General features: G+C 42.9%; 1 long non-coding RNA gene across 1 annotated transcript in view; it reads right to left on the bottom strand.

The window, feature by feature from the left end:
• The window catches only part of LOC102115862 (uncharacterized), a 200,218-nt gene that overhangs the window by 120,570 nt on the left and 54,090 nt on the right, over window positions 1-25,558 (bottom strand). The window lies entirely within an intron of this gene.

Raw genomic sequence — 25,558 nt, 5'->3', positions numbered from 1 at the left:
AAATAAATACTCAGTATTCTTGCAGCTTATGTTCTTAGAAAGTTGAGACAGAAATAGACATTACTTTTTTCTTTAAGGGGTAACATTAGAGGAACTGAGTAGAGACTCAAGACCATAGGGGCAATAATGAAAGAAGTAAAAGCCTAAACATGGATTGGTGCCTTGTCGGATCATGAATTAACTAGTTATCTGATGGCCTTCTGCTTGGAGTTAGGCAAGGTCCCTGAAAGTTATCTTTGATCATGAGGGAGCATTCCACGAAGGATGACTTGACACTGGCTAACCCCTAGTGGAAAACAAATTTGTCATAGGAAGAATCTCCTGAACTCTTAAGGAGCATTTAAATGGTATTTGAATAAAAAAAGGGGGGGGGGCAGGTACAGTGGCTCACCTGTAATCCCAACACTTTGGGAGGCCGAGGCGGGCAGATCACCTGAGATTTGGAGTTCGAGACCAGCCTGGCTAACATGGTGAAACCCCGTCTCTACTAAAAATACAAAAATTAGCCCAGCATAGTGGAGTAATCCCAGTTTCTTGGGAGGCTGAGGCAGGAGAATCACTTGAACCTGGGAGGTGGAGGTTGCAGTGAGCCACAGTGAGCAACACAGCACTCCAACCTGGGTGACAGAGGAAGACTCCGTCTCAAACAAACAACAAAAAAAGGTTAAGTCTGCCTTCTAAATTGAGCCTTTACAATAACTTTATTTGTAAACCTTATTTGTAAAACCAGTGTGATTTAATCTTGTCTGATTAATCTATAATTATATGGTCTTTTAATTTGGTTTTAAAAAAATTATAATGGAAATTTATACTGGGGGATTTTTTGTTGGCTTGTTTTGTTTTTTGAGAGACGGTCTCCCTCTATCATTCAGGCTGGAGTGCAGTGGTGTGTCCACGGTTCACTGCAACCTCTGCCTCCCAGGCTCCAGTGATCCCTCCCACTTTCGCCTTCTGAGTAGCTGGGACCGCAGGCATGCACCACCACGCCTGGATAACTTTTGTATTAGGTTGGTGCAAAAGTAATTGCGGTTTTTGCCATTACTTTTTTTTTTTTTTTTTTTTCGACGGAGTCTCATTGTATCACCCAGGCTGGAGTGCAGTGGGACCATGTTGGCTCACTGCAACCTCCATCTCCTGGGTTCAAGCAATTATCCTGCCCCAGCTTCCTGAGTAGCTGGGATTACAGGTGCCCACTACCACGTCTGGCTAATTTTTTATTATTTTTAGTAGAGACAGGTTTTCACCATGTTGGCCAGGCTGGTCTCGAACTCCTGATCTCTGGTGATCCACCCGCCTCGGCCTCCCAAAGTGCTGGGATTACAGGCATATGCCACCACACCCAGCCTTTGCCATTACTTTTCATGTTTTTTGTAGAGATGTTTTTTTCACCTTCAATATGGTGAAACCCCAGGCTGGTCTCAAAGGCCTGACCTCAAGTGATCTGCTCACCTCGGCCTCCCAAAGTGCTGGGATTGCAGGCCTGAGCCATCACACCCAGCCCTGGGGTATTTTTTAATGCTAATAAGTTTCCACTGGATCTTAGTCTCCCAATTATATGAAATTATAAAATATGAGGAAAAAGGTAAAAATATAGAACATATCAGGATTATGCAGAAATGAGGAGGGTTGTAGTCCAAGGAACATTTGGAGGGAAAATGGACCATGACCTTTGACCACATCCTTAAGGAGTAGATTCTTTTTGTGAGACTCGGTGTGACTCTCAGCTCGCTGCAGCTTTGACCAGTGGAGCTCAAGTGATTCTTCTGCCTCAGCCTCCTGAGTAACTAGGACTTCAGGCACGCACCACCACACCTGGCCGATTTTTAATTCTTTTGTAGAGATGGGGTTTCGCCATGTTACCTAGGCTGGTCTTGATCTCCTGGACTCAGGCAATCCTCTTGTCTAGGGCCCCCAACGTGCCGGCATTACAGGAATGAGACACCACACCTGGCCAAGGATTGGATTGTAAATCGAGTTCTAAATTTACCCATTTTCCCTAACAGCTTGCTGTGAGCTCAGTGTGTACTGTAAATACTGATTTTGGACATGAGATGGTAATATTTTGAATAGCAGTGCTACACCCCTACAACTCACAGATAACAGCCTTTCACAAAAAAATGAACACAACAGGCCAGTGGATTTGGAAATATGATAATCCGTACAATCTAAAAAGTAAACTACCAAAAGAAGCATCCATTGTAACTTTAATTCAGTACATCTTAGTTAGCATTAGTAACAGTGGAATTCACTGTGAATGTTAACACTTATTGTTTGCTACTGAATTTTAATTTTAGAACAGTGCCTGGGGGTTAGACACTAGGACCTTGTTGTTAGACCTCTGGTTTGAGAACCTGGCTCTTGATATTGATCTGAATAAGAAATGTTCTTATCAGTGAATGGAAATATTAACATTACTTAGTTGGAGAAGCAAAATGAGAGAATTCCTGTGAAGTGCTGTTCATAATGATATCTGGCAAGTAGCAAATGCTCAGTACATAAATAATAGGTGTTCATAATTCATAACAAACATGTATTTTCATATATGTTCATAACAAAATGTTCCTTTTTTTTTGTTGTTTTTTTGAGACGGAGTCTTGCTCTGTCGCCCAGGCTGGAGTGCAGTGGCGCGATCTCAGCTCACTGCATCCTCTACCTCCCAGGTTCAATCAATTATTCTGCCTCAGCCTCCTGAGTAGCTGGGATTATAGGCGCCCACCACCACACCTGGCTAATTTTTGTGATTTTTTAGTAGAGGCGGGGTTTCACCATGTTGGCCTGTCTGGTCTTGAACACCTGACCTCATGATCGCCCACCTCAGCCTCCCAAAGTGCTGGGATTACAGGCGTGAGCCACTGTGCGTGGCTCAATATTCTTTTATTAATTGTGAATTTGAGACCAGAATTACTAGGTTTTTCTTAAATGTTGAAGGACAAGTAGAAAAGGGAGAACTATCTAATAGGCATTTTTCCTTTAAATAAGTCAGTTCATTTCAACATTAAGTCCAGGAATTTGGCTGGGCCTGGTGTCTCACACCTGTAATCCTAGCACTTTGAGAAGCTAAAGTGAGAGGACTGAGCCCAGGAGTTTGACAGCAGCCTGGGCAACATAGCAAGACCCTGTCTCTAAAAACAAACAAACAAACAACAACCCACAGATTATAGGAAAACATTGATTCACTTAATCCTCACAATGAACCTCTTTAATACGTGTTATTACTAGCTCTGCTACAAAGTTTGTTGTTTGATTCCCTCCAAACTCATGTTCTTAAAAATATATAAAATAGTTAAGATACTGAAAAGAATAATACACTAACCACCAGAGTTAGTTATTAACCCTTTTTTTTTTTTTAAGATGGAGTCTAGCTTTGTCACCAGACTGGAGTGCAGTGGCACGATCTTGGTTCACTGCAACCTCCATCTTCTTGGTTCAAGTGATTTTCCTACCTCAGCCTCCTGAGTAGCTGGGATTATAGGCAAACGCCGCCATGCCCAGCTAATTTTTGTATTTTTGGTAGAGACGGGGTTTCACCATGTTGGCCAGGCTGGACTCGATCTCCTGACCTCGTGATCGCCCACCTCACCTCCCAAAGTGCTGGGATTACAGGCGTGAGCCACCGCGCCTGGCAAGGTTATTAACCTTAAGCATGGGTGGGGGATTGTTCATGGAAAGTGTGAAGAATGAAAAGGTAGTAGGTTTTGCTTTAGAGTCCTCTAGGGCCTGAGCATGGCAGCATATGCCCGTAATCCCAGCCTTTTGGGAGGCCGAGGCAGGCAGATCACTTGAGCTCAGGAGTTACAGACCAGCCTGGGCAACAAACTGAGACTCAGTCCCTACCAAAAACAAAATGAAAGAAGTGAAAATAAAGTAGCATCCTCTACTCCTAGACTCAGGGGAAAATACCTACAGTCAAGGGGTCAAGAGGTGTGGGAGTGAAGCTTCAAGGGAGATCTACATTTTAGAGAGTTTTCAGTGAAAATTCTCCTTGGAGGTCTACAAACCAGACCCTTAGGGGGTCGTAAGCAAGTTAAGTCTATGGTATTTAAGAAATAATTGAATTTGACTGATAATTAAATTATAATTTGCATAGAAGTTTACAATATTTGAATGAGGAGGGAAATTGGTAGAATGATAGTTTGAGGCAGATTGGAGGGTCTTAGAAGGTTTTTCCTCCTTCGGGAATAAATTGTACTGGCTCATAGCCCCAAAGAAAAAGGAAGATGGCCAGAAATACTTGTGAACAAGAGAACATTAGCTCTTAGTTCAGTCATGATTTTCTACACATTTGGAGCCAATCTTCAAATTATACATTAAAAAAAATTAAATAGAAGTTTTTGATTTCTCCCTCGATTAACAACCTGCTCAACTTCCCCTCCGCCCTTCTCCCCACCCCTGATTTAAAATGATTTCTTTTGAGTTCTAAGACACCCTGGCCAGATGAGGGTAGAGTTCTTGTTCGGGGTAGGAATGAGAAAATTAGAATATCAAAGTAATCCCAGCACTTTGGGAGACCGAGACAGGAGGATATCTTTAGCTCAAGAGTTGGACACTAGCCTGGGGAACATAGCGAGACCTTGCCTCTACAAAAGCAAAAAAAGTAGCTGAGCTTGCGGGGGGGTCCCTTGAGCCTGAGAGATCGAGGTTGCAGTGAGCTGTGATCCTGTCACTGCACTACAGCCTCGATGACAAAGTGAAAAGAAAAGAAGCCTGACTCTAGTGAAGAAATTTTGGAAACTTCTGAAATCTGCTGTGGTTCCCAAACAGCCTAGATGTGGAGGAGCCATGAGGACCTACATCACCAAGGTAAGGTGAGTGGAGTCTAGCACCATACAGTTTCTCAGACCCACTTTTGGGGCAGCACTTTCTTTGACCCTGACTTTCTGTGGACTTTGAATCTCTCAGCTGATGGTTGTAGTCAGAGTAGGGAAACAGATCAGAGGCAAAGCTCCAAGAATATTAGGGATTCAACACTTGGTTTAGTAGCTGACTTCTTTTGTTTTCTTTTTTTTTTTTTTTTTTTTTTTTGAGACGGAGTCTCGCTCTGTTGCCCAGCCCAGGCTGGAGTGCAGTGGCGCGATCTCGGCTCACTGCAGGCTCCGCCTCCCGGGTTCACGCCATTCTCCTGCCTCAGCCTCCCGAGTAGCTGGGACCACAGGCGCCCACAACCGCGCCCGGCTAATTTTTTGTATTTTTAGTAGAGACGGGGTTTCACCGTGGTCTCGATCTCCTGACCTTGTGATCCGCCCGCCTCGGCCTCCCAAAGTGCTGGGATTACAGGCGTGAGCCACCGCGCCCGGCCCTTCTTTTGTTTTCTATTATTTCACTCTTTTTCAGACAGAGTCTCACTGAGTCTCGCAGGCTGGAGTGCAGTAGAGAGATCTTGGCTCACTGCAGCCTCTGCCTCGAAGGTTCAAGTGATTATCCTGTCTCAGCCTGGGAGGGATTACAGGCACGCGCCACCACACCCGGCTAATTTTTGTGTTTTTAGTAGAGATGGGGTTTCACCATGTTGGTCAGGCTGGTGATCCGCCCACCTTGGCCTCCCAAAGTGCTGGGATTACAGGCATGATTCACCACACCCGGCCAGCTTTCTTTTTATCCCTGAAAAAGGAAAAATAAATCGATGGCTGAAATTCTGAACTAGTCAAATGAGTTCATTTCACTTCTTTGGGAAAATAAGGTAACTATTGTACAGGTCTTCTTTGAAGAGATTTTTGTTGTTTTTGCCTTAAATGTTCATTTTAGATTTCTTCTTAGGTGAATCTTTGGTGGGTAGCTGGTTCTTTGTTTGTTTGTTTATTTATTTATTTGTTTGTTTGTGTGTTTGTTTATTTAATACAGAGTCTTGCTCTGTTGCCAGGCTGGAGTGTAGTGGTGCTCTCGGCTCACTGCAACCTCCACCTCCCGGGTTCGTGATTCTCCTGCCTCAGTCTCCCGAGTAGCTAGGATTACAGGCATGTGCCACCATGCCCAGCTAATTTTTGTATTTTTAGTAGAGACAGGGTTTCACCATGTTGGCCAGGATGGCCTCGATCTGTTGACCTCATGATCCACCCACCTCAGCCTCCCAAAGTGCTGGGATTACAGGCGTGAGCCACCGTGCCCGGCCTCTTTTTTTTTTTTTTTTTTTTTAAGACAGAGTCTCATTCTGTCACCCCCAGGCTGGAGTGCAGTGGCCCCATCTCAGCTCACTGCAACCTCTGCCTTCCAGGTTCAAGAGATCTCCTGGCCAGGCACAATGACTCACACCTGTAATCCAGCATTTTGGGAGGCCAACATGGCAAACCCTGTCTCTCCTAAAAATACAAAAATTAGCCCTGTGTGGTAGGGCACACCTGTAATCCCAGCTACCCAGGAGGCTGAGTCAGGAGAATCGTTTGAACCCGAGAGGTGGAGGTTGCAGTCAGCTAAGATGGTGCCACTGCACTCCAGCATGAGCCACAAAGTGAGACTCTGTTTCAAAAAACAAACAAACAAAACAAAAAAACAAAAAGGCCGGGTGCAGTGACTCACGCCTGTAATCCCAGCACTTTGGGAAGCCGAGGCAGGCGAATCTCCAGGTCAGGAAATCAAGACCATCCTGGCTAACACAGTGAAAGCCCGTCTCTACTAAAAATTAAAAAAATTAGCTGGGCGTGGTGGCAGGCGCCTGTAGTCCCAGCTACTCGGGAGGCTGAGGCAGGAGAATGGCGTGAACCCAGGAGGTGGAGCTTGCAGTGTGCCGAGATCGCGCCACCACATTCCAGCCTGGGCGACAGAGCGAGACTCCGTCTCAAAAAAAAAAAAAAGATTCTCGTGCCTCAGCCTCCTAAGTAGCTGGGATTACATGCACGTGCCACCTTGCCTGGCTAATTTTTGTAGTTTTCATAGAGACAGGGTTTTGCCATGTTGGCCAGGCTGGTCTTGAACTCCTTACCTCAAGTAATCCACTCACCACAGCTTCTAAACTGTTAGGATTACAGGCATGAGCCATCATGCCCAGTCGATCTTTTCTTTTTATTTAAATTATGTTGAATTAAACTGCCAGTGGTACTGGCCACTGTACGGTGGTTGGTTGCAGAACAGGGCCTGACCTCTATACTGCTTAGTAGTGTCAGTGGGAGGGAGGGAATTCAGTATCTTAAAGTCAACATTATGAAGACACCAGTGGTTGTCTCTGAATTTTTTCCACAAACATTCAGTTTTCAGGCTGACAGCATAGGTCCTGACAGTGTCACTTCTGATTAGACATAAATACTTTGTGGGCTGCCCGTTGTTGTGTTTCACATAATACTTTATTAATAATTTGGTCTTTCCTCAACAATTTGATTTATTCACTTTATGCATTCTCAAGAGAAATGAAAATTAGATGTTGGTGAGTGGGGGACAATCTGAGACATTACAATTGGGTCAGAGTACCTAAAGGGTATGTCCATGGTATTAAAATTTCATGGGGAGGGTTATTGGGGAAAAAAAAGTCTAAAAAAGGCTGGAGGGAATGATTATTGATGAAGATGGAAAAGAGTTGACAAACCCTGAGCTACCGATAGTCAAGATCTTACTTGGCCATGTCAGTGAACAGACTTTGAAAGGCTTTATTTTTCTTTCTTTCTTTCTTTTTTTTAAATTGAGACGAAGTCTCGCTCTGTGGCCCAGGCTGGAGTGCAGTGGCCGTGATCTCAGCTCACTGCAAGCTCCGCCTCCCGGGTTCATGCCATTCTCCTGCCTCAGCCTCCCAAGTAGCTGGGACTACAGGTGCCCGCCACCTCGCCCGGCTAATTTTTTGTATTTTTTGTAGAGACGGGGTTTCACCATGTTAGCCAGGATGGTCTCGATCTCTTGACCTCGTGATCCACCCGCCTCAGCCTCTCAAAGTTCTGGGATTACAGGTGTGAGCCACCGCGCCCAGCAAAAGACTTTATTTTTCTATATGATTTGAGTAGCTCTTTCTTTGTTGGTTGTTGTTGTTTTTGGAGTAGCTGTTTCTTGATACAAGAAATACTGCATGGATGGAGTGTGTGTGTGTGTGTGTGTGTGTGTATGTATGTGTATGTGGCGGAGGGGCTATAATCAGATTATGTTCAAATGACCCAGTCATTTCAGAATAAAACACCACATTGCTCCTTTAGACTGGATATAAGATTATCAAGACAACGGGAATGTGGAAAAATGAGAGAATGGAGAGGGTTTAGGGACTATTAGACCAAGACTTGATCTAAGGAGTTCAACATTATTCTTGTTTCAGAGTGGGCAGGATGGTCCCAGAGCAAGTTCTAGTCTTAGGATAATTTTTAAAAGTCATGTGAAATATAACTGAATAACAAAGTTCAAGCGTTCTTAATTAAGCTCATTAATTAATGTGAATGTCTTAAGAAGATTTCCTTTTCTTTTCTTTTTTTTTCTTTTTTAAGACAGAGTTCCACTCTGTTGCTCAGGCCAGAATGTAGTAGTGATACTCCTGCCTAGGCAGGTGGATCACCTGAGGTAAGGAGTGTGAGACCAATCTGGCCAACACGGCAAAACGCAGTCCCTACTAGAAACACAATATTAGCTGGGTCTGGCGTTGCGAGCCTGTAATCCCAGCTACTCGGGTGGCTGAGGCGGAAGAATCACTTGAACCTGGGAGTTGGAGGTTGCAGTGAGCCGAGATCACGCCACTGCACTCTACCCGGGACAACAAAGCAAGACTCTGTCTCAAAGATTACTGTTATTATTATTGTTTTAGACAGGGTCTCTGTCCCCCAGGCTGCAGTGCAGTGGTCCAACCTCAGCTCACTGCAACCTCCGCCTCCCAGGCTCACATAATCCTCCCACTTCAGCCTCCCAGATAGCTGGGACTACGGGCACGCACCACCACGCCTGGCTAATTTTTAGTAGAGACCGGAGTTTCACTCTTGTTACCCAGGCTGGAGTGCAATGGAGGGATCTCGCTCGGTTCACCGCAACCTCTGCCTCCCTAGTTCAAGCCATTCTCCTGCCTCAGCCTCCCGAGTAGCTGGGAATACAGGCAAGCGCCACCATACCTGGCTAATTTTGTATTTTCTGTAGAGATGGGATTTCTCCATGTTTGTCAGGCTGGTCTTGAACTCCCGACCTCAGGTGATCCGCTTGCCTCGGCCTCGCAAAGTGCTGCGATTACAGGCACGAGCCAACACTCCCGGCCTCCCATGGGAATATTTTTCTTGAGGAAACTGTTAATGAATAAACTTTACCCACCAATGGATAGCAAAGGGAACATCAGCAAAGGGACAAGCAGGAGCACTGAGTGTATAGAACTGCAAAACTAAGACTAAGCAAACCCAGGTTTTGGGGAGAAACAGAATGTAAATGTTACCTACTCTGACAACATAGAAATGATGCAATAGAAAAACTAGGAGGACAAAGATTATGGAAGAAATGAAGTAGGGTGAATTTTTATAGGCTGTTTCATCTATAATAACTGAGTTAAAAGATATTATTTAAATCACATTTAAATAATGGTGTAAGAAGATCTTATTTTCCAAAAGGCCAATGAAGTTTTTACATTATCCTTGGCAAAAATCATGTCAACAAGAGGAGGAACACACAGGGGGAGCACATCTAGTAGCAGGGGTTTGAGAAGAGAGGAATTCAGTTGACTGTGAAGCAAATGATATTTTAAACTGATATTTAAGTTATACATGCACTGATATGAGGTCAGTTAGATAAAACACCTCGAATCAATGTGTATATACATATATAACTTAAATGTCAGTTTTAGTGAAGTGAACTTTTTCCTATAGAGCTCTTAATTTCATTAAAATCAGGTTTTAGCCAGGTAAATAGCAAACATTCCTGTTTCTTGGCTTTTCAGGTCTGAAATTTACATCAAGAGGGAGTTTTGGAGATGGGGCATATTTGTTTACTGGAGGTCTAGGGTAATCACTATTTAAAGTAGTTTGTCTCTGAAATGTTTTAATAAACAGTTTCCTTTCTTTCTGAGTCTATGTTTTCATTTAGCTTAGGAGAGAAGGCTAACCAAACAGAACAAAGAGTTGCTAATACACTCTAAATATAAACCCAAATTTTGAAACAAAAGTACACCCGAATAAGTGACTGAAAACCAACAGAAATAAACACGCATGAGACCAAACCCAAAAAGTCTTTTTATAGCTTTAATCAGGGTCTCCAAAGACAGCAGAAAGTTTTAGCTCATTCGTAATCAAAACCTCTTCCAAAGACAGCTTACTACAAGTGGGGTGCAATCATGTCTGCAGGCCCTATCTTCTAGAGTCTTTGCTTCTCAGCTGACCACAAAGGCCAAATAGAAGACTGAAAGAGACAGCAAAATAGGAAAACCAGGCTGGGCGCGGTGGCTCACGCCTATAATCCCAGCACTTTGAGAGGCGGAGGCGGGCAGGTCACGAGGTCAAGAGATTGGAAACATTCTGGCCAACATGGTGAAAACCCGTCTCTACTAAAAATACAGAAATCAGCTGGGCCTAGTGGTGTGTGCCCATAGTCCCAGCCACTTGGGAGGCTGAGGCAGGAGAATCGCTTGAACCCAGGAGGGGGAGGTTACAGTGAGCCCAGGTCGTGTGACTGCACTCCAGCCTGGGGACAGAGAGAGACTCAGTCTCAAAAAAAAAAAAAAAAAAAAAAAGGCCGGGCGCGGTGGCTCAAGCCTGTAATCCCAGCACTTTGGGAGGCCAAGACAGGTGGATTACGAGGTCAGAAGAGCCAGACCATCCTGGCTAACATGGTGAAACCTCGTCTCTACTAAAAAATACAAAAAACTAGCCGGGCGAGGTGGCGGGCGCCTGTAGTCCCAGCTACTCGGGAGGCTGAGACAGGAGAATGGCGTGAACTCGGGAGGCGGAGCTTGCAGTGAGCCGAGATCGTGCCACTGCACTCCAGCCTGGGCGACAGAGCGAGACTCCGTCTCAAAAAAAAAAAAAAAAAAGAAAAAAAAAGAAAACAAACACTGTCCGTGGGGTTAGAGAAGATCACAAATGAGTACTCCAAAGACACCGTAAGTCTCCAAGGGATATATTATAAATTTTGCTGCAAAGTCGAACAGACTGTTTGAGCTTAAGGGTTTTCTTGAGGGAGTGAAAGAAGAGCTGTCTTAAAAAATCAAATCTCTTATCACAATGCAGAAGCGGCTGGGTGCGGTAATGCCTGTAATCCCAGCACTTTGGGAGGCCAAGGCGGGTGGATCACCTGAAGTCAGGAGTTCAAGATCAGTTTGGCCAACATGGTGAAACCCCGTCTCTACTAAAAATACAAAAATTAGCCAGGTATGGTGGTGGGCACCTGTAATCCCAGCTACTCAAGAGGCTGAGGCAGGAAAATCGATTGTATTCAGTAGACAGAGGCTGCAGTGAGCCCAGATCGCTCCACTGCACACTCCAGCCTGGGCAACAGAGCCAGACTGTCTAAAAAAAAAAAAAAAAAAAATCAAGCCAGAAAAAACAGAAAGTGGAAAGTGACCCTTTCATTAAACTTTGTTTAAAACCTGGTTCCAATTATGCCTGCAAATGCATTAGTAATTTAGAAATTTCAGAAGATCTTCATTTTGGCCATTGTATTTTGGGGTTATCTCAAGCCAGGTGGGCCCATTTAGCTAGACATTTGCAAGATGGAGTCCTGTAGGTATCATACATAACTCCAGCTACTGTTTCCAAGGGGAGTTGCCCCAGAAGGGAAGGCTCAGTTTTGATGAGCAGCTTCTTATAATTTAGGAACTTTTCAAAAGTGATCAAAGCCAGAACCGTGCACCAGGTAAAAATGTGCAGTTTATGAGCATCATTCCTCAAGCTGTCACCCAAGAGTTGTGAATCACAGGCCAACCCTTAGGTGCACCTTCCAGTTGAGCTAAAAGTCCCCGCAGGTGTGAGGAGTGGGGACTTCTTGTGGGGAGCCCCTGTGAGACTTGTACACATTGTTGAGAAATGGTATGCATTATTTAAAAGTGTCCCAGCACCTCTGCTAAATCTCTAGTTGCCTAGGGCACCTAAATGGGTCAGACGGAGCAATTGCTTCTTCTATTTGGAGTGAGAGAGTTCACCCTCATGCACCTTTTGGTTTGAAACTGACAGAAATTGGTCACAAATGAGAAAACAAGTTCAAATTACAAGGACTGGGAAGCAGCTGCAATTTTAAAAGCATATTATGTGATTTTACTCCAAGAAAAGTGAAATTAGGCTGGGCGTGGTGGCTCATGCCTGTAATCCCGATACTCTGGGAGGCTGAGGCAGGTGGATCATCTAAGGTCAGGAGTTCCAGACCAGCCTGGCCAACATGGCGAAACCCCGTCTCTACTAAAAATACAAAAGTTAGCCGGGCGTGGTGGCAGGTACCTGTAATCCCAGCTACTCGGGAGGCTGAGGCAGGAGAATCGCCTGAACCTGGGAGGTGGAGGTTGCAGTGAGCCGAGATCACACCACTGCACTCCAGCCTGAGTGACAGAGTGAGACTCTGTCTAAAAAAAAAAAAAAAAAAAAAAAAAGTAAAATCAGCAGTGTTAGACTACTAGTGTCATACCCCAGACCTCCTATCATTAGGCAGAGAAAGAAATTTTCTTTTCTTTCTTTCTTTTTTTAAATTTTGAAACCTGAATCTTCTGCCTGTGACTGAAGATAGAAATGTCTTTCCTAGAAAGGGAGGGTTGAAAAGAACAGCTCAAGTAAGGTCTAGGCCTCACCAACCAATAAGGAGGTCTAAATTCAGGAAGACTCACTCCTTACACTCAACAGTGTACTTGGAGCCAGAGGAACACAAGAGATTCTGGTTGACCACATACCAAGTCCAGGAGGCGTGTTGGTTAGTTGGGGGGGTGGGAAGAGAATCTCTGAATCCTGCAGTCGCTCGCTGTACCAGAAATGTTGACCTAACAAAAAAAGCTAAGGTACAAAATGTAATTTTTTTATTTTTGAGACAGAGTTTTACTCTTGTTGCCCAGGCTGGAGTGCAGTGGCATGATCTCAGCTCACTGACACCTCTGCCTCCAGGGTTCAAGAGTTTCTCCTGCCTCAGCCTCCTGAGTAGCTGGGATTATGGGTGCCCACCACCATGCCCAGCTAATTTTTGTATTTTTAGTGAAGATGGGGTTTCATAATGTTGGCCAGGCTGGTCTTGAACTCCTGACCTCAGGTGATCTGCCCGCCTAGGCCTCCCAAAGTGCTGGGATTACAGGCGTGAGCCAACTGTGCCCAGCCACAAAATATAATTTTAAAGAATTTGCTTCAGGCCAAGGTGAGGATGACTGCTTGGGAGACTCAGACTCAACCTCAAATAGGAACCACATTTGGCCTTTGTTACAAGATTCATAAAGACAAAATAATAGGAAGTGGGTTGATACAATGTTGTTAGGAATTCGCACTGGTTTACATATATGCTGGTACACAGAAAGCTTGACCCCTGATTCACAGCTCTTGGGTGACCCCTTGAGGAATGATGCTCATGAACTACACAAGAAATAACACTGATAGTTATTGAATATACATTGTTGAACTACAGGGTATGGGTTTTGTTGTCTAGCATGTAGAATTTAGGTTAATGTATAGCCACTTGTGGCATCAGTCCAGATTCCACAGAGCAAGCAGCTTCACAAAATGATTACATAGCTCAAGGGGGGAAGTGAGACAAAACTGTTGCCTAATTTCTGTGCCTGCATGGGCCTAATAATTTAGAAGTAGTTCACATTCCTCAGATTAAAAAATTTCTGCCTGGTGCAGTGGCTCATGCCTGTAATCCCAGCACTTTAGGAGGCTGAGGCAGGTGGATCCCCTGAGGTCAAGAGTTCGAGACCAGCCTGGCCAACATGGTGAAACCCCATCTCTACTAAAAATACAAAAAAAATAGCTGGGCATGGTGGTAGTTGCCTGTAATCCCAGCTATTCAGGAGACTGAGGCAGGAGAATTGCTTGAACCTAGAAGGCAGAAGTTCAAAAAAAAAAAAAAAAACAAAACTATTCTTTTTCATTGTTAACTGATTTTTTGTCCCCAGTGCAGAAGTTCAGGTGTAGGGGGAGAATACTGTCCTGGCATGCCCACCTGGGCATAAATGGACTATGAGCTGCCAGGCTCAGTGGAGGAGGCAGATAAACAACACGGCTCAGCATGGGCAGAGACTCATTAAGGAAATCACTATTTTGGGGCCGGTTTCTGCTTGCAAAGGGTATGCATGGGCATAACCTGGATGCTTGGGCAGCCTTCCCTCCACACACACCAGTATCATGAAGCACGCCTCCGTTTCTGGTTGGTTTATGCTCTGAGAGGAAAACTCTTCGCGAGGTTTGTCTTCAGCGGAAGAGGAAGAAGAGGTTACCTAGAACCTCAGGTACTGAGATTGCAGATTGGGTTAAGACTGAGCCCTTTTATTAAGGATGGTATGCATGGAAGAGTCATGGAGCCATTTCAGAAGGATACAAAAATGTGTCCCTTATGATTATTTGGGGAAGTGAGACGAGAGTGGAGAAGATTTTCATTTGTTTGCCGTTTTAAAAATAGTTATTTTATTTTACCATATAATGTACTGACCCATGGCTGGGTGCGGTGACTCACACCTGTAATCCCAGCACTTTGGGAGGCTGAGGCGGGTGGATCACCTGACGTCAAAAGTTCAAGACCAGCCTGGCCAACATGGTAGAACCCCGTCTCCACTAAAAATACAAAAATTAGCTGGGTATGGTGGCACACACCTGAAATCCCAGCTACTGGGGAGACTGAGGCAGGAGAATCTCGATTGAACCCAGGAGGTGCAGGTTGTAGTGAGCCGAGGGTTGAGTGTTTCCAGTGAATGATATCAGGAGAGTCAAGGACATGTGGGTGCCTGTGAATCACCCAGCATGGGTCAGGAAGGTCCTGGGCTGGAGGGAGACTCCAGGTGTCGTGAAAAATCGAGGCTCTGTTCCGCACACAGGCTGTCACATTGTAAATTGTCCTGTGATCTCATGTTTCTCCCAGGGTCAGTGGCAACTGGAGACACAGAGGAAATGAGTTCTGAGGACAGATCCCTCCCCCATTCAGTTGTCACCATATAATTCTGCCCACTCGCACACGCACACACGTAGGTAATGATGTGGCCTTGTAACCAGACCCAGGTTCAGCTGCTCACCACTTAAAAGCCAGAACACAAGAGGTGAGGGTTGATGGGAGGAAAAGCAGGTTTAATTGGAGAGCCAGACAACCAAGAAGAGGGTGAGCTAGTGTTATAAAGTACCATCTTACATTTTAAAATTCACTATAGCAGTTTTAAAGGGAAGCTTGGTGTGAGAGGCATGTGGGCGTGGTGCGGGGTGCAGCGTGCAGGTCTGTGGATCCTCTTCCAGCAGCTATCTAGGAGGTTTGCCCTTCCGGAGGTCTGGTTGGTAATTACCTGACTTTGGCCTGATGGTGGTGGACTAATTATACCCAACGCCCCGCTAAATGGGAAAACTCCACAGGGGCTCCCTGCCTGGTTTATTTCAAAATTAGTCTCTGGATTTTTTTTTTTTCTTTTTTTTGACAGTATCTCAATCTCTCACCCAGGCTGGAATGCAGTGGTGCAGTCTTGGCTTGCTGAAGTCTCGACCTCCTGGGCTCAAGCAATCCTCCTACCTCAGCCTCCTGAGTAGCTGGGACCACAAGTATGTGCCACTATGCCTGGCTAATTTTTAAAAGTTTTTTGTAGGGATGAGGTCTCCCTATGTTCCCCATGCTGGTCTTGAACTCCTGGGCTCATGCGGTCCTCCTGCTTTGGCCCCCAAAAGCGCTGGGATTACAGGTGTGAGCCACTGCACTCAGTCTGGAACTTTTTAAGCGCATAATTGGATAAGCAGGCATTGCCAGAGGGGATTATCTAGAGAGGTTAGGAGTAAAGCGGTCAGAGGGGAGGGAAGGAAGAAAAAGAAAGAGGGTGATTTAAATAACTGAGGTCCCTGGTTACAAACTCCCCACTGTCAAGTTTCATTCTGTCTCTATGGAAAACAGGCAACTGATTCATTCTGGCTACTTCGCATTGAAAAGGGGCATAGTCAGGGGGCTGTGGAATAAACCTATCCACCCAGAGTTGAAAGTGCTTGAGAGTCCCTGGAGTTAGAGAAGAATAACAGCAATACAGTCCACAGCAGAAGAATATTCCTATCCCTGTAATCATGAGCAACTTTTCCCACCAGGAGGGGCCTGATACAAACCATGAGGTGAGCCATTGATTTAAAGACATTGTGGGATCAGACATAGCATTGGTTTGCTTGTGCATGTCTCGTAGGGCTGAGGATGATTCCAGAGTTATCCTGGAAGTACATAGCATTCAGTCTTTTTTTTTTGAGACAGTCTCATTCTGTGGCCTAGGCTGGAGTGTAATGGTATGATCTCAGCTCACTGCAACCTCTGCTTCCTGGGTTCAAATAACTCGCGTGCCTCAGGCTCCTGAGTAGCTGGAATTAGAGGTATGCACCACCACGCCTGGCTAAGTTTATTTTATGTTTAGTAGAGATGGGGTTTTACCATGTTGGCCAGGCTGGTCTCGACCTCCTGGTCTCATGTGAGCTGCCTGCCTCAGTCTCCCAAAGTGCTAGGATTACACGTGTGAACCATCGTGCCCGGCCAGCATTCAATCTTAACTATTAAATTGATTAATAATTAAGTTCTGCACTGTCAGTTGTACCCACAGCTTCTATGGTGATCTGACAGCAGAATGGTTACACGTATTTAACAGGTTACAGGAGGAGCTGTGAATATTCATGAAGGCAGTCCTGACACATGCGTATTGAACCAGTACATATACGTGTAATATATGACCCACGTTCATTTTGGGATGGAGACAACATTTAAATGTACAATTAGACCCTATCTGTCAAAAGGTCTTTTCAGGACACAAAGACATGAAGATGTATAATTTCTTTTTTCTTTCTTTTTGAGATGGGGTCTCACTCTGTTGCCCAGGCTGGAGTGCAGTGGCAAGATATTGGCTCACTGCAACCTCCCCCACCGATATTCATGTGATTGTCATGCCTCAGCCTCCCAAGTAGCTGGGATTACAGGTGCACACCACCACACGTGGCTAATTTTTAAATATTTTTTGTAGAGACAGGATTTTGCCATGTTGGCCAGGCTGGTCTCGAACCCCTGACCTCAGGTGATCTGCCTGCCTTGGCCTTCCAAAGTGCTGGAATTACCGGCATGAGCCACCGCACTCGGCCCATAAATTGTTGTAATATTACTTATCTTAAGGCCAATACTTCTTCGGCTGCTAGAGAAAAAAAAAAAGAAATCTTGTGCCAGTTAGAATCTAGTTTACTTTTTAAGTGTAGGAGTGTGTGAGTTAACCCTTGCCAGGCATGGTGTTAGGTCTTGTTTATAATTTGGTATCTTATCGTTATGAAGAGTCTGTATTGTCAGTCTTAGGAAACCAATTTTAATGTTAATGCTGGTCAGTTGTTCCTAAACTCCCAAGTGGGGAGGGTATGAAGAGGCACATCCAACCCTCCTTCCCTTCATAGCTTGAACTAGTTTTTCAGGTTTCTTTGGGATCCCCTTGGCCAATTTTAATTACATATACATTTTTTACATAATTTTTTTTATCACAGCTTACAGAGACCATCTATAACATGCTAAATAACTTTTAAATAACCTCCAAATTATATACAATTATCTTTTTCTTAGTAAGAACACAACTTACAGAATTATATACCAACTAGAATTCTTATTCTTAGAAACTTTAAATTTTAGTGAAAACCTAAGAAGCAAGAAACCCAGAGATGTCTATCAGATGTTAGTATTTTATAGATGAAACCATTCCACAAGTTTTAGAAACATGTTTCCCCATATTGTAAACTTTTTCATAATTGGAAATGACCCAGACATCCAACTAGCATCTGTTATTTAATTCAAAATAATTTTAAGGTATTATTTTTATTTTATCTTATGTATGTATGTATGTATTTAGAGACAGGGTCTCATTCTGTCACCCAGGCTGGAATGCAGTGGTGCAATCTCGGCTTATGCAGCCTTGACCTCCTGGGCTCAAGCGATCTGCACATCTCAGCCTCCTAAGTAACTGGAACTGTAGGTGTGTGCCACCATGCCTGGCAAATTTTAATATTTACTTTAATTAATTAATGTATTTATTTTTGAGACAGGATCTCGCTCTGTCACTCAGGCTGGAGAGCAGTGGTGCAATCTCGGCTCACTGTGACCTCCTCCCTGCGGGCTCAAGCGATCCTCCCACGTCAGCCTCCCGAGTAGCTGGGACCATAAGCAGACACCACCATGCCTGGCTATCTTTTTGTATTTTCAGTAGAGACAGGGTTTCACCACTTTGGCTAGGCTGGTCTTGAAATGTGTTGTGAGAAGCTCCCCTCCAATGGAAGTTGTTTTTGAGAAGCCTGGGTTTGTTTCTCTTGCTTTTCACAAAGGAATATCTATTTCATTCTCTTAAATTCTCTAAGTAATCTACTTCCCCTTCAGTAATGTTCTTTGAGTTTACAGTGACAATCAGTTTTCTCCATGGCCTATAAGAGACGGTGTGATCTCACTGCTTTTCCATTGCTTTTGAGGACAGAAATATCTGCATATTACTGATACATTTTATGTTAAACCATGTTTTCACTTCTATGTTTGCACCATGTCGGAAACGTGTGAGAGGAGTGCTGAATTGGGATGTGTTCATCAGTTCCAGAAATACCACAGACAGATGTTGTGTGTTTTCTGCTTTATGATTTCCTATCCAGTGGAGGTTTCAAATGTGATTTTACGGAAATGTATACTTAAGAAAACAAAGCATCTCCCTAAATATTTGAAAGTCTAATGCTATTTTACTTCAAAATAATATTATGAGTATTTTTAGTATAAACTGAGATTGGTAATTTAAACTCTGTGTGCCCAAATTCTTCAATTGCAATACAGTTTAATGTACCTTCATCATACATTTCTCAAATATACTCTGTTACTGGGGAGCTTAAAACATTGCTGAGCATATATTAAACTCCCACTTGTTACTTTCCTTTTAAGTAACTGTCATTTTATAATTTTCTCCTGTTTGGTATCAAGTTTACCAGGACCTTCATATATATATATATATATATATATATATACACACACACACATATATCCATTTACATGTGTATATGTGTATCTGTGTGTGTAATGTGGTTTTTTCCACAAATAATTGGGTAACTGTATTCATTGTGTACAGTGTAATGATTTTATATGTGCCTACATTATGAAATGACTAACACAATCAAGTTAATGAGGACACACATGTATCACCTCACATGGTTACCTTTTTTTGTAGTGAGAACATTTAAGGTCTACTGTCTTAGCAAATTTAAAGTATACATAACATTATTAACCATAGTCATGAAGCTATACATTAGATCTCCAAAACTTATTTACGTTATTACTGAAGATTTGTACCCTTTGAATATCTTCCATCTTCTCCACTTCTGAGCCCTGGCAACTGCTTTCATATTCTGCGTCTGTGAGTTCAACCTTTATATATTCTTCATAGAAGTGAGATCATACACTGTTTATCTTTCTGTTTTTGGCTATTTCACTTAGCATAATGTCCTCTAGGTCCATCCATCTTGTTGAAATGGCAGGATGTCATTTTTTATGGCTGTATAATATTCTTCTATGTATATATGCCACATTCTCTTCATCCTTTCAGCATCCACAAACATTTAGATTGTTTTCACATCTCAGCAATTGTCAATGATGCTACAATGAACATAATGTTGCTGATATTTCTTTGAGATGCTGATTTTATTTTCTTTGGTTGTATATGCAGAAGTGGGATTGCTGGATTGTTTAGTGGTACTATTAAAAAGAATTTTTTTTACAAAAAACTAGCCGGGCGGGGTGGCGGGCGCCTGTAGTCTCAGCTACTTGGGAGGCTGAGGCGGGAGAATGGCGTGAACCCGGGAGGCGGAGCTTGCAGTGAGCCGAGATCACGCCACTGCACTCCAGCCTGGGAGACACAGCGAGACTCCGTCTCAAAAAAAAAAAAAAAAAAAAAAAAAAAAAAAAAAAGAATTTTTTTAAATAAAAACTCTTTCATATTGGTTTTCAGAATGACCCTACCAAGTTACAACTCACCAAGAATGTACAGAATTTCTTTTTCTTCACTTTCTTGTCAACTCTTGTTATCTCTCTTCTGTTTGCTATTAGCCATCATAACAAGTGGAAAGTGATGTCTCAGCATGCTTTTAATTTGCAGGTGCATGATGATTGGTGATGTTGAGCACCTTGTCATATACCTGTTATCCATCTGTATGCCTTTACTGGAAAAATATCTATTCAGTCTTTGGCTTATTTTTCAATCAGATTATTATTACCGTTATTATTGTTTTTGCCTTTGATTTGTATGAGTTCCTTACCTATTTTTGACATTAGTCATCTATCAGATATATGGTTTACAGATTTTCTTATTTTATTGTTTTCTTGACTGCAGAAGTTTTTTAGTCTGATGCAGTCCAACTTGTTTATATTTGCTTTTGTTTGCTGTTGTATTCAGAAATTCATTGGCAAGACCAATATCAAGGTGTTTTTAAAATGTGTTTTCTTTTAAGATTTTTGAGTATTTATGTCTTACATGTAAGTCCTTATTTTCAGTTAATCTTCGGGTATGATGTAAGATTAATGGTCTAATTTTGTTGTTTTGCTTGTGGATATTCAGTTTTCCCAGAACCAAGTATGGAAGAGACTATACTTTTCTCATTGTGTATTCTGAGTGCCCTTGTCAAAGATTAGTTGGCTTTCTATGCCAACTAATTGTTGGAGTTGCTTCTGGGTTCTCCAATTTTTTTGTCCATTTTTGTGCACATACCATATGGTTTTTATTACAATAGTCTTCAAATATAGATTGAAATCAGAAAGTATAATGCTCTCAGCTTTGTTCTTATTCCTCAAGATTGCTTTGCTTATTCAAAGTATTTTGTAGTTCTATATAAATTTTAGGATTGTATTTTCTTTTCTTTCTTTCTTTCTTTTTTTTTTTTTTTTTTTTTGAGATGGAGTCTCGCTCTGTCGCTCAGGCTGGAGTGCAGTGGTGTGATCTCGGCTCACTGCAACCTCCACCTCCCAGGTTCAGGCAGTTCTTCTGCCTCAGCCTCCCGAGGAGCTGGGATTACAGCCATGTGCCACCATGCCTGGCTGATTTTATTGCATTTTTAGTAGAGACAGGGTTTCACCATATTAGCCAGGCTGGTCTCAGACACCTGACCTTGTGATCCACCTGCCTTGGCCTCCCAAAGTGCTGGGATTACAGGTGTGAGCCACTGCACCCAGCCAGGATTGTATTTTCTATTACTGTGAAAAATGCCATTGGAATTTTGATAGGGAGTTCATTGAATCTATATATCACTTTAAGTTATAAGGCAGTTTAATAGTATTTATCCTTCCAATAAATGAACGTGGAATATTTTTGCATTTATTTGTGTCTTCTTCAGTTTCTTTCATCAATATCTAATATATTTCAGTGTAAAAATGTTTCACCTTGGGACATGGGGTTTGTACCAAGAAATTTCTCTCTGTGCCTGCACAGTACCCACCACCCATTGATTCACCTTATCCAAAGCAGTTTCCTTTGAATCGGCCAGTTCTATATTCATTAGATCATTGCCTCCTTTGTAACTTTTCCTGTTTGCCAAGAGCACTGGGAAACTAATCCTTTTAGATAGTAGCTTTTTGATGCACAAAACGTCACATTTAAATTTAGTTTAAAAATGCTTTAACTTTTGTGTCAAAAAGGAGGAGTTGAGGAGTTGAGCAGGATTCATACATAGCCCCATTGTATAGAAAACATCAGTTTGGTTCAGGCATTTGTCACATTTCAGGTTTAACTTGTTCTTTTCAGAAGGCTAAAGGCAGAGGAATGGGGGCTGGGCCAGTCCCTTTGAGCTCTCAGATCTATAGACAAGCTCTGTGAAAACAGATGTAATCTTGCGGCAAATACTAATATAGTGGGGATGTGGTTTATGTGACCATCAGGTTCCTCTAAAAAGTTTTTCTTCCTCTCTTTGGAGCCAAAATAAAAGCAAACTATGCTGTTTGGATGAAGTCACAATTAGATGCTGTCAGTTTGACCCAGCTGGTTTTGCTTATGGTCAAGTTGCAATCTGTTGAGAGAATAGGGATCAAGTTTTAAATCCTCTTCTCTCCCTGTTTCTGGAATCTTCATGGCCAGAGTTTTCCTTTTTATCCTGCTTGCTACCCTTTTGTGGTATGGAAAAGTGATTTAAACCCAAGACTAACTTAAACCCTTCCTTGACCTTCTTGTTTTCTGTTCATTTCTATGCCAAGGAAATAGCTGCCCCAGTGTCTATGTCTTGCCTTCTCTGAGTCGTTGTTGGCAGAGCAGAGAGGTACATTGAGCAGTCACAGCTGCTTTTCATTCATCACTTCTCTCTTCTCCCCAAGATCTGACAGAAGCCAAGCAAGTGTTCTTGTGTTACGTCTGAACTTAGCACCTGTGATCGTTGGGGTGTGGATGGATGTGCACGAGAGAGAGAGAGAGAGAGAGAGAGAGAGAGAGAGAGAGAGAATGCAGGAGTGAGGAGTGAGTGTGAGTGCATGCATAGGTGCTAAGGAATTGCGATTGCCCCATGTTCTGACTTACGGCAATTTGACTCTGCACTTGGGGGTCTGTCTGTAGAGTTACTTATGTCATTGTAATGATTTCACTCCTAACTGTAACATTTTAGTCAAATGTGTGAATAAATACATAAAGACTGGTACAAAAAATCATTTGCCTTGGTTAAAGTTACTGTTAAAAGTTTAAGATTTTGATGCTATTGTAGCTGAGTTTTTTCTTTTTAGCTAATAGTTTTCTATTAGTGTATGAAAACACAGTTGATATTTGTATGTTAATTTTATATTCTGCATATTTACTGAGTATGTTTATTATCTGAAACACTATTTTGGTGTATTATTTATGGTTTTCTAATACAAGATAATCTCATCTATAAACAGCAACATTTTTACTTCTTTTCAATGTAGATGGCTTTAAGAAAGTGTTCTAGCCTAACTGTTCTGTGTGGGATTGCCAGTACTGTGTAAAAATAGAACCATTAAAAATGGACAAAGTGCAGCCTTATATGAGTGTCTGTGAATTTGAAGGAGCAAACACCTCTTCCAATTGTTATAAACTGACATCAGCAAGTAAAGAGCTTCTCCTGTGGAGTCCTGAGGCTGATGGGACACCTTTTGGGCTTGCATCGGAGATGAGTGGTAAGTGGGTCATAATTATAAGGCTGCTGTTTGGGTCTGGCTTTAATGGGTTTGGTACCAGTAGCCTGGGTGGTTTTTAATCTTGTCATACTCCTGGGCAAACTGGATTGCCTTCAGGACTTTGATCTCTAGGGCTGGCACTAAGGCAGGGTTCTACAGTTGGGTCTCCCTATGGTGGGCCTAAATCCAGGTTTGTGGATGAGTATGGCTCCCACTTAGTACCTTGCAGGATCTCCCCAGGTCGCTGTGTGGGTCCTTATGTGGACAGAACTGGCCATGGACTGTGGCTACGATGGCTGAAACTGAGTACAACTGAAGTGCCTGCCTCCAGGCATGAATGAACATCTTTCCCCTGGTCTCTGGATGGGCAGGACCACTTCTGGACCATGGCTGGGAGGAGTTGGAGATGGGTAGAGTCACTTTTAAATTGTAAGTAGGGTCAAGTTGAGTGGACCATTTACTGGTGTGTAGCCAAAGCCAGGTCCTCAACTTTGCCACCTAAATGAGGGTCAGCCTTCTCAAAATGACTCCCATTCATCTTAGGCTTGAGCAGGGTTTCACCACCTTCTTTCTGAATCTCAAAATTGTTATAAAGGCTCTTTCTTTTCTTTCTTTTTTTTTTTTTTTTTGAGACAGAGTCTCGCTCTGCCGCCCAGGCTGGAGTGCTGTGGCCGGATCTCAGCTCACTGCAAGCTCCGCCTCCCGGGTTCCCGCCATTCTCCTGCCTCAGCCTCCCGAGTAGCTGGGACTACAGGCGCCCGCCACCTCGCCCGGCTAGTTTTTTTGTATTTTTTTAGTAGAGACGGGGTTTCACCGTGTCAGCCAGGATGGTCTCGATCTCCTGACCTCGTGATCCGCCCGTCTCGGCCTCCCAAAGTGCTGGGATTACAGGCTTGAGCCACCGCGCCCGGCCAAGGCTATTTCTTTAAGACATGGTCTCACTATAATTACCCAGGCTGTTCTCAAACTCCTGGCATGAAGATCCTTGTGCCTCAGCCTACCAAGTAGCTGAAATTACAGGTGTGAGCCAGAATGTCTGTCAAGATGATGGACTCCCTGTATCACTTCTTGTAGGTGTGTTGTAGAAGTGGCAGACACCTTCAACTTCTGTTATTTTGGAAAGTCTTTATTTTTTCTTTGTTTTTGGAGTACATTTTTCCCAGGTCAAGTCCTCTTGTTTGATAGTATTTTATTTTTAATCACTTTGAGATTTTGGAAGTTCTTAGTCCCTTTTTTCTTCAAATAACCCCTCTACTGTGTTTCCTCCAATAAGTTCCATATTGTATCTTCATGTTTCTCCATTTTTAAGAAGTTTATTTCCATGACTTAATATTTATAAATGATACATCTTTCTGATTCTTTTACCTACTTTATTAATTCTGCTGTTTTGATTCTAGTAAATTTTTCAACTATTATTTTATTCTTCAGCTCCACAATTTCAATTGGATTGTTTTTCATAGTTTTTAGCTCTTTGTTGTTATCTTATTTCTTTTGCATCTTTGTTTGTTTGTCTATGTTCTAATTTTGCTTATTGAGCATATTTAATATAATTGTTTTGAAGCCTTTGTCAGACAGTGTAAAGTTTTGTTCCTTCAAGAGGGGCATGTTTCCTGCCTTCTCTTTGTGTCCTGAACTCCTTTGATGAGATTTGGAAATTAATAAGCAGTCAACTAATGTGGTGTTTAAAGATAGGCCTGCTACAGGGGTGTACTGACACCCGTCAGCCAGGCTATAGATTTTGGGGCTTCACAAACATGTTCCCAGATGTGTCTTCTCTGGACTTGTGTGTGTATTTTCTCAGTTAATGGGATTTTTCCTCATTTCATGTCCAGGTTCTGTAGTCTTTTGCTTCCCTGGTTGACTGTGGCACTGCAGTTTCTCTAGTGTTGTAATAAGCATCCACTTTTCTTCTCAACAGCTACAAACTCTTATCCTATTACCCCATCATTTCCTTTAGCAATCCATGTTAGCGGGGACAGAATATAGTCACCAGACAGTTCTTTAAAATGCCACAACTTTGAATGTGTGTTTCACTCTTCTAGGTCACTCCTGAGGGAGACACTGGGAGTTGTTTGTTTTTTCCTGAACCTAATTTCTATTCCGGGAAAGAAGAAGGGATGTGGTGAACAGCATTTAAGCATGCAGCAAAGGAAGTATCCCTGGAATGTAAAGGGAGAAGACAATAGCTATACACCCAGATTGGTGGGAACGTATGAGCAGAAGAGATAACACATGTGAGAGGCCCAGAAGTCAAAGAGGAAACCAGAGTTCAAAATGTGGTTTTGCAAGCTCTGCTTCAACAGAATTGTTTTTTGACAAGCCTGGATTTATTTTATTTATAGTCACAGAGGGCAACTGCCTGCACTATGCTTATTATGCTTTTAAATTCTCTAAGACTTCTCCTGTCCTT

This window comes from Macaca fascicularis, chromosome 3 (assembly GCF_037993035.2).
Source record: "Macaca fascicularis isolate 582-1 chromosome 3, T2T-MFA8v1.1".
NCBI classification, from domain to species: Eukaryota; Metazoa; Chordata; class Mammalia; order Primates; family Cercopithecidae; genus Macaca; species Macaca fascicularis.
This window is presented reverse-complemented; position numbering and strand designations above follow the sequence as displayed.